At 31.9% G+C, this 8,782-nt stretch overlaps 1 protein-coding gene across 2 annotated transcripts in view; it reads right to left on the bottom strand.

The window, feature by feature from the left end:
• LOC115885992 (knirps-related protein-like) overlaps nt 1-8,233 on the bottom strand; it is a 100,542-nt gene extending 92,309 nt beyond the window's left edge. For both annotated transcript variants that reach the window (XM_030905026.1, XM_030905027.1), the window contains exon 1: nt 7,853-8,233. The gene's annotated coding sequence lies outside the window, so the exon portion shown is untranslated. The remainder of the gene's footprint in view (nt 1-7,852) is intronic.
• Between the last annotated feature and the right edge of the window lie 549 nt (nt 8,234-8,782).

Here is an 8,782-nt window from a genome sequence, read left to right as displayed (position 1 = left end):
AAAGGACATAATTACATAATTATAGCTTATTTTTTCAAAAGAAGGTTGTAGAATGTTTAGGAGGCGAGTTAATCACCGCGACATTACAGATCTATTGTGTGTCCCCCTTTCTTGAGTTATAACGAATTATAACTCATCATACAGTTTCAGGGCTTTCCATCCTCGACATCAGCCGTACCAAAGTTCATGGTACGAATGGTCGTCGTCTCGGCGCACTCAGTGATAAGGTGTTCTAGTGTTTTCCCATTTTCCCCCACAGAATCTGCATTCGCCGTTGTTTCTCAGCTTCAGACTACTGAGGTGTTCGTTGAGGAGACAGTGTCCTGTTAGAAACCCCGTGACAATCCGAAGATTGTTTTTATTTAAATCAAGGAAACCCTTTGATTTTTCTCGGTCGTAAGTTCTGAGGTACTTTTTCGACTGTCTTAGACCGTTGGAGGACACCCATTCCAAGTTACGAATAGAGAATAGAGTATTCCAGAATCTTCAGATCCGCTTTCAGTTGGTTCCCGTTTGGAAAAAAGAACGGTTCTAGTCCAGTTAGTGGAGTGTTCGCTCCTTTTCTAGCTAGATCATTTGCTTTTTCATTTCCTTCTATCCCTTGGTGAGCAGGCACCTACAGTAGAAGGACTTTTCTTTGTCTAATTTTTGTTGAGCTTCTCTAGGCATCCTTTGGCCAACTTCGAATTGATGGTTACTAAGTTGATGGCGTTTAGTGCTGCTTGACTATCGGATAGGAAAGCAATTTCCTGTTTTCGATCTAAGATAAATAGTACGCATCTGTCGATAGCGTAAATTTCTGCCTGAAGGATACTGGGGTAGGTGCCAATTGGTTCGGAGTATTGAGTTTTCGGCCCAAATACTCCTATCCCTGTCCCTGGTTTGGTTTTGGAAGCATCAGTATACTACGTTATGGTATGGTCTTTTACATGCATTCCGATGCACGTCATCAATCATGTCGAAATTGACACTAAAATCTATAAACCCGACTAAACGAAATTTTGGTAAAAATGTTTAAATTTGTTGTATAATTTAAGATACCGAACAGCTCTTCGTTTTGCTTTATATACAGCAAATGATTGTATCAGATATTGTATTTAGATTAAAGCTGCAAAAATTACGTTAAAGCGATTTTTATTATCGCCATGTTGGTCACATTGCGCCGCGATCAGCAACGTTGTCGTTTATTACTTGACAATTATCATAATATCAGTCATTATTTTGTATAATTTTGTAATAATATCGTGTTGTTGATGAATCTTTGGGAGTAATTTTTTGATAGTCTTTTTTTTAATTTGTACTTTTAAGCACAAACAGTTCTTTTAAAACACTTCTTTTACTCGGAACTAAATTTTCGAGTCTTTGCATTGCATTTATTGAAATTGTGTGTTGAAAACATACCGAAGCATTTAAACAGTCGAAAAAAAGAGCTTGTAGCTTTCCTGATAAACTATTTTGATCGAGAACGTGGCAATAAAGATCCTTTATTACCCTTGACAGCAGTCAGAGAAGTAAGTTTGATTGGCAAGCACATTATAACACCTTTAAAGTTGCTTCTACTTATCTCGATTTGTAGCGAATAGCTGCTGCCTTAAATTTAAATCTTTCTACTGTGTGTGTCAGTGACTACTGTTAATAATATTAAAATATTAATTATTAAATTAAAAATAGAACGTATTTTTTTTAAGAAATGATATAATAAGTATATTGCCTTTCCAATTTTACATTAAGATTCATCCATAAATCCATCACAATCTTGCAGCGCTGTCGCCATCGCCTATCACTTAAATTCGATCACGTGCATCGGAAATTGTTTAGCCACTACTTTACATAATATATTTACACCCCACATTTTAGAAATATGGAAAGTAGTTCCACAAATCAAAATATAAATTAATCTATAAAAATATCTAAAATGTTTGTGGTAGGTTAAATAAAATTAGAAAATGTGTATATTAAGTACAGTAAACATGTAGCGTAAACCGACATTATGTAGTATATTAAAATATATTACACTAACTTTAGAACGGACAATCTATAGTTCTGGTTTTCTAAACGTTGAGGCATTAAATAAAATGTAGAAGAATGCAATAAAAGATGCAATAAAAGAAGGCGCAATAAAATTTTTCAAAACATTTGCTAATTTGGGGTTTAATAATAAAATTAATTTTGGCCGCTACCGTGGTACAAAGGTTAGTTTTATGATAGGGGAGGATATAACTATTACTTCTCAAAAAGGATTTAGAATATTTGGAAAAACATATTTTTCACATTATAGACATAAATATTCTTTTAGTAGGAATTGAAGTGAAATTTTGTAAAATTAAAGCATTGTGATGTCCTTCCCATTTTTTTTTATTTATTTATTATATTTATAGAAATAAATCCATTTAAATAAAAAATGATAGGTAGATAATCCATAACAAAATTAATTATTATTTGCTATTACTTATAATAACACAAATTCTATACCGGCGTCCAGTTGGCTTGGAAATGACGATCGATGACATTCCACATATAATTTTACATATAAAAAATATCAGCGATCTTCATTTCATAGCCATCGCTGACACCGTATTTTTTTTTCGATCATATTGTGTTATATTATTGTTTACATAAATTTTCAATATTATTACTATGATAAGCAACATTTAACAATATAATTATAACAAAATTAAATAAATATACTTATTTTAATTTATTGTATTTTTATCAATCTGACAATGAAAAAAAAAAAAATGACCAGAGAGCCTGTTTCGAAAACAAGGGAATAATTTCATTACAGGTCACTTAAACAGTTCGACACTAGTTTAATTTTTTTATAAATAATACCTTTTGTTTAAAAGTCTTATGTAAAATATAAAATTATTTATAATCTCCATTATAATAATATAAATAATATTATATATCTCTTCCAAAAATTCCAATTTTCTACTTATTAATTGTTAAAATGGAGAAGTGCACTTTCTATGTACAACAAAGGTATCGCTTTAAAAATATTAGAAATACTATTACTAATTCGTTTTATTTCAAACGAACATTATGTTTTTAGATAAACCACTATTCTAGTCCTTAACATCGACTTTAGGTAACACTAAAAATGTGTCGTTAAAATTCATTATATTTCTATCAACTAAATAAGCATATTAAATATGTTCGTGATTTTCTTATTTTTTCATGTTAATTTTATGCTTAAAATTATCTGTTATATATCCCTTGGTATGTTCCAAATCATGCAATGCTTCAAGCAGTTGTACATGCAATCGTACCTTGTTTACTAAATATTTCTATTTGTCACCTACCGAATGTAGTCCACAAAATTCCGTCCCATCATTTCTTTTCCTCTACGTATTTAACTTATAACTTAACGCCTCGATCTAAATTGGCCTGGGTCCAATTCTAAATGATATAGTTAATTAGGATATAGAAGAAAAAAAGGACTATTTGTTATTTTTGTAATTTGAGAACTTTAGCAGTTCCGCGTTTAAAAAGACTTTCTATTAGTGTACAATTAGGACTGGTTAACGATTTAAAAGAACGTGGAAACATCGATAATGTGTTTAAAACCCACGAATATTTTAATCTAAAAATTAGTGTTTTAACTGTTTGTAGTAAAACACATCCTTAGTGTACTGTACACTGTACAAATCGTTTTAGGCTCATTAGCATAACTAGCAATTCATCATTTTTAAAAGTTTCGTTTTTTAAAAGATAAAACGTTTACATGAATTTCTCTATCAGTAAATTTCATAGACTTGGTTATCAAACCGTGTTCCCGTAGATTACTTATATACCTACAAATTTTCTAAAACGAAATAAAAATTAACACATTTTTTGAACATAACACAATAATATTAACGAAACAAATCTAGAAAACTGCATTTTAAGTACATCACAAGCAAATCATTTCACAAAAATACTGGAAAAACTGATTAAAACGCGTTTAGTATCATATTTAGAAAAATACAAAATAATATCTTCCAAACAGTTTGGTTTCTTAAAAAACACTTGTACAAGTGATTCCATCAACAAGCTTCTAGAGCATGTTTATGATAATATTAATAACAACAAAAAGACGAATGGAGTGTTTTTAGATCTAAAAAAAGCGTTTGATTCGATACCACACAAACGTCTTATACAAAAAATGGAAAATGTGGGAGTTTTGGGGAACACAAGCAAACTTTTTCAATCGTACTTAAAAGAAAGAGTGCAAATCACAAAAGTTAACGGGTTGGTTAGTACTTCAAATTTTGTAAATTATGGTATTCCTCAGGGTACTGTTCTGGGTCCTGTTCTCTTTTTAATATATTTAAATGATTTTTTGGAAATAAAGCTAAATAATGGAAACATGATATCGTATGCGGACGATACCGTAATCCTATTTGGAGGGAGAACGTGGCAAGAAACGGTCATAATGGCAAATCAAGGACTGCACGGAGTTAAATGTTGGTTGGATGAGAATTACCTGACTCTGAATGCGAATAAAACCGTGGCAGTTCCATTTAATGTCCCGGAAAGTTTTTTTTTCTAACTTGCATAATATAAACATTGAGGGTGGCTATGTTCAATATCGGAATACTACAAAATATTTAGGTTTACATTTGGATGGCAATCTAAAATGGAATAATCATATTAACATTTTAACTTCCAATATCAGAAAGCTGTTTTATTTCTTCATTCGATTAAGATTATATATGAATTTTGAAACCTTAAAAAAGATATATTTTGCATTTGGTCAGAGTTTACTACAGTATGGCATTACAGCGTGGGGCTCTGCTTATAAAACATTACTAAAGAAAATCGAAACAGCACAAAAAATTCTTTTAAAAATAGCTCTATTTAAACCATATCACTTTTCCACTAAGAAGACCTTTGCAAGTTTTCAGGTACTGGATATAAGACAACTATACGTGAGAAGTGTAATAATATACATGCATAAATACAAAAGATCGACAAGTAATAATAATTGTAACAATATATTTACTAGAGCCTATTCAAGACAAGATTCAAGCATACCGTTTATGAAATTTAAATTAACACAACATTGTTTACTTTATATTGGTCCAAAACTATAAAACCTTTTGCCTGTGGATATAAAAAATGCCGCAATAATGCGGTTTAAATATTTAATAAAAAATGGATAATATCAAACCATTCCTATCGCAATATTATCTAAATACCAATATATCTATTCTGTTGGTGACTCTCTGATATCCGTGCCTTGTAGTGCTGACAAGATCGGTAGTATTTATTTGACTAGTAATAAGTAACTCTTTTTATTTCTTGTCTTTGATTATACATAGTGAACTTATTATATAACTGCTAGAGTTTAGTCTACGCAACAATTTTCTTTTTTTTTTATTAATTATCATTATTCCCACGCACAAGCTCTCAATCTTATGTGGGATAATTTTGAAAACATGTTTGTAGTTTATTATAATAATTGTACATGTTTATAAATAAATAAATAAATAAAAATTAATACGTAGCCAAGAGTCATAATTCAAGATTTCTCTGGGGGTGCACAGCAGTAACATACATGTTCTACGTACTGTAGTTACGCCAATGTTTAGGCTTGCGGATTCACATAAAACTTAAAATTTTTAAATATAACTTAAATTTAATTATAGTAAAAACTTGTTTGTAAGATTTGACAACCCAAACGTTTGTCATTTCATGAAGCAGTAACTAATTGTGAGTATCGAAGCGACGATTCCCGATAGATCACAGATAGTTAAGTGACGTTAGAGGACGCGAGTGGATGGACGGGTGACCGTCTGGAAACACTGTCTTGCTGTTGTGACACATGACAAGAGTGTAAAGTCTATTGACACACACTGCTCATTTACGTCGGTATGAGACCGAATATCTCGTGAGCAAGGGTTGATTTAGATACTAGCCAAGTCGGTAGGGATTATATGGCCGAGGATCGTAGTTCGAATCCCGCGTAAACAATTAGCCTTAACAGCAAAAAGGAGACATTAACTTAAAATACTTTTATTTTTTACTTTAATTGTGTGTACGGAAAAAAAGCTATATTGTCATAGAAATTCAATATTTGTTTATCCTAACTGCGATCACAAATATATCAAAAAGCAACAATTCAATATTTTATTCTACCTGCAATAATTGTAAAATTTGAATTTTATTTCATCAATTTGTACCTTCTTGAATCTACAATAAGTATATAAGGACAATCAGTTTGTAGTTACTGAAATAAATTTTTCTACCTTGAAGGTACCATTAAACTGTGGGGATAATAGTAGGTACTATAATTTATCGCTAACCAATTATTATTGGCTTATCTAATTTTCTTAAAATGATTTAATGTAAGAAGTTATCAAAATCTTCTGTCAATTTTCAATGTTTCACGAACTGACACTAATATCTGATTGGATAAATAGACCATCTCTTGTTACGAAAGAATTTATATTTTCTTTAAATTGACATTTATAATTTTTTTCTACACTCAGATGCAAATAAAACGCAACGGAGAAAATTTTGGTCAAAATTAAACTGTTATATTTTTGTTATTTTTAGCCCTATTTTCATGAATTTTTGAGCAAGCTGTATATAATTATATCAGCTTTAATTTGTAAACTCAGTTTTTTATAAACTTTAGTATTTGTCATATTATACAGGGTTAATCAAGGGGTTGTTTTTTTACCCTAAATTTGACAAACCCTGTGCAATAATTTCATGTGTAAATTTTCCTAAAATATAATTTTATGGTCAGAACTATGTCTTCTGAGCATTTTGTTTTTTGGATCATGTCAATACATGCCTTGGTACCTTTTTAGGAGCGAAATGAACTTGCCATCAACAATTTGCAATTTTTTCAATTTTAATTTTTTTTCAATATGTCATGACAAGGCAGCATTTTTTTTATTGTGAACTATATACTACTATGAACTGCCCATCATGTTCAACGTTTGGGAAATCATTGGCAGGAGGGTTAAGTTAAAGGTCGCGAAGTGTTACCAGCTTCATTAAATGAACTTCGCTTGGCCCTTAAAGAAGAATGGGAAAACATAACGCAATATGATATATGCAGCCTCAATGACAGAATGAAGAAACGTATAAAGGCAGTTATAGCAGCCAGGGTAGGCAATACAAAGTATTAGGGTATTTTTTACATTTTTTTCTCTCTTTGTATACTTTAGTATTACAGATGTTGTCTTTAATATTGTTAGTTCTGTTATCGTTATTAATGTTTATTAAAACCAGGACTGTATCGTTAGTTTTTAACATTTTTTTAATTTCGTATAGAGTATCCGATGCAGCGTAATATGCCGTTACGGACAATAGTCACTAAAACCCATCTCGTCTTTTTAAAAAATTACATCAAAAGTAATGATATAACAGAAAAAATTGCAAATTGATCGTGATCAGTTCATTTCGCTCTTAAAAATTAACCAAAGCCTGCATTGACGTGATCCAAAAAATAAAATGCTCAGGAGACATGGTTCTTACCGTAAAATTATATTTTAGGAAAATTCACACACGAAATTATTGCACAGGGTGTTTTAAAGTTAGGATAAAAAGACAACTCCTCGATTAACCCTGTATAATATGCCAATTAGTAAAGTTTACAAAAAAATGAGTTTACGAATTAAAGTTGATATAATTATGTACAGTTTGCTAAAAAAATCATACAATAGGGCTAAAAATAACAAAAATATAACACTTTAAATTTGAACAAAAATTTCTCTGTTGCGTTTTTTTTTTGCATCTGAGTGTATATCAAATAAAAAAAAATCGCGAAAAAAAAGTTAAATCAGAGAATGAGGTTTCTGCTTTAATCACTTGTTCATCTCTCTTTGAAAAAAGTAAAATAGAATATATAGCTTACCTTTAAAATCTGAAGATTTATAAGGGTTGAAATCTAATCACTATTCTCGAATAGATAATGTCATAAAAAGTACCAGTCTATTAATGTTGTCCTATTTGTCCCACAAAACTTTTGTATCTCGCCTTAAATCAACACTAACACAAAATTCTTGTCACAATAGTAATCCAAAAAACACTGCCAACACTAAAAATCACGTCCGAAATCACCAAATTCACCGACCAATAAACTAGGTAAACAACTCGACGTGTTAAATAAGTTCCAAAAACAAACGGACTGAAACCATCGGCACGACTGCAGCCAGTAAAGCCCCTGCTCTATTGACAAACTGTCTGTGTGTAGGTAGTACCGCCGTGCAGTCGTCAATTGTCTTATCTCGGCCTGCTTCGGTGTTCGGGCAAGGAATGAGTCAAGTCGAGAGATTTCAAAAGGATGCTTCGTCGCATTCTTGATAGAGGGGACAAGGCTTAAGGACGGTATAGCACACGCTGGCGCGACTTATGGAGCGGCGGGGCGAGGGGAAGCCAAGGGGAGGGGTGTCGGTGTGCTGAGTAGGGTTAGTGGGTGGGGCCAAAGATCGCATTGCGGGGGTATACGGTGATTTTTGGTGAGCTCAGTCGGGTCTAGGATTCGGAGGGAGCAGTGTCGTTGAAAATTTTGAATTATACTGGGATTTTTAAGTTGCACACCCGATTTTTGTCTTGTGTTTGTACATTTCTTACGTTTAGGTTACTTCAAAGTGTTCTATTTGTTCCCGTTTTCTATTTTTTACGTTATTTAAAAACAATGAAGAAATTCAATGTGGAGTTTGAACGAAGAAGAAATTGCACTGAAAAAAACACACAAGAGAGAACATACCGGGTGTTGCATCGTCGAGCGGGACATAGGAAATCCCATGTAAAATTTAATGGGGTCAATTATTGGCGTCCCTAA

This window comes from Sitophilus oryzae, unplaced genomic scaffold (genome assembly GCF_002938485.1).
Source record: "Sitophilus oryzae breed Bouriz unplaced genomic scaffold, Soryzae_2.0 scaffold_465_pilon_pilon, whole genome shotgun sequence".
Taxonomy (NCBI): Eukaryota; Metazoa; Arthropoda; class Insecta; order Coleoptera; family Curculionidae; genus Sitophilus; species Sitophilus oryzae.
This window is presented reverse-complemented; position numbering and strand designations above follow the sequence as displayed.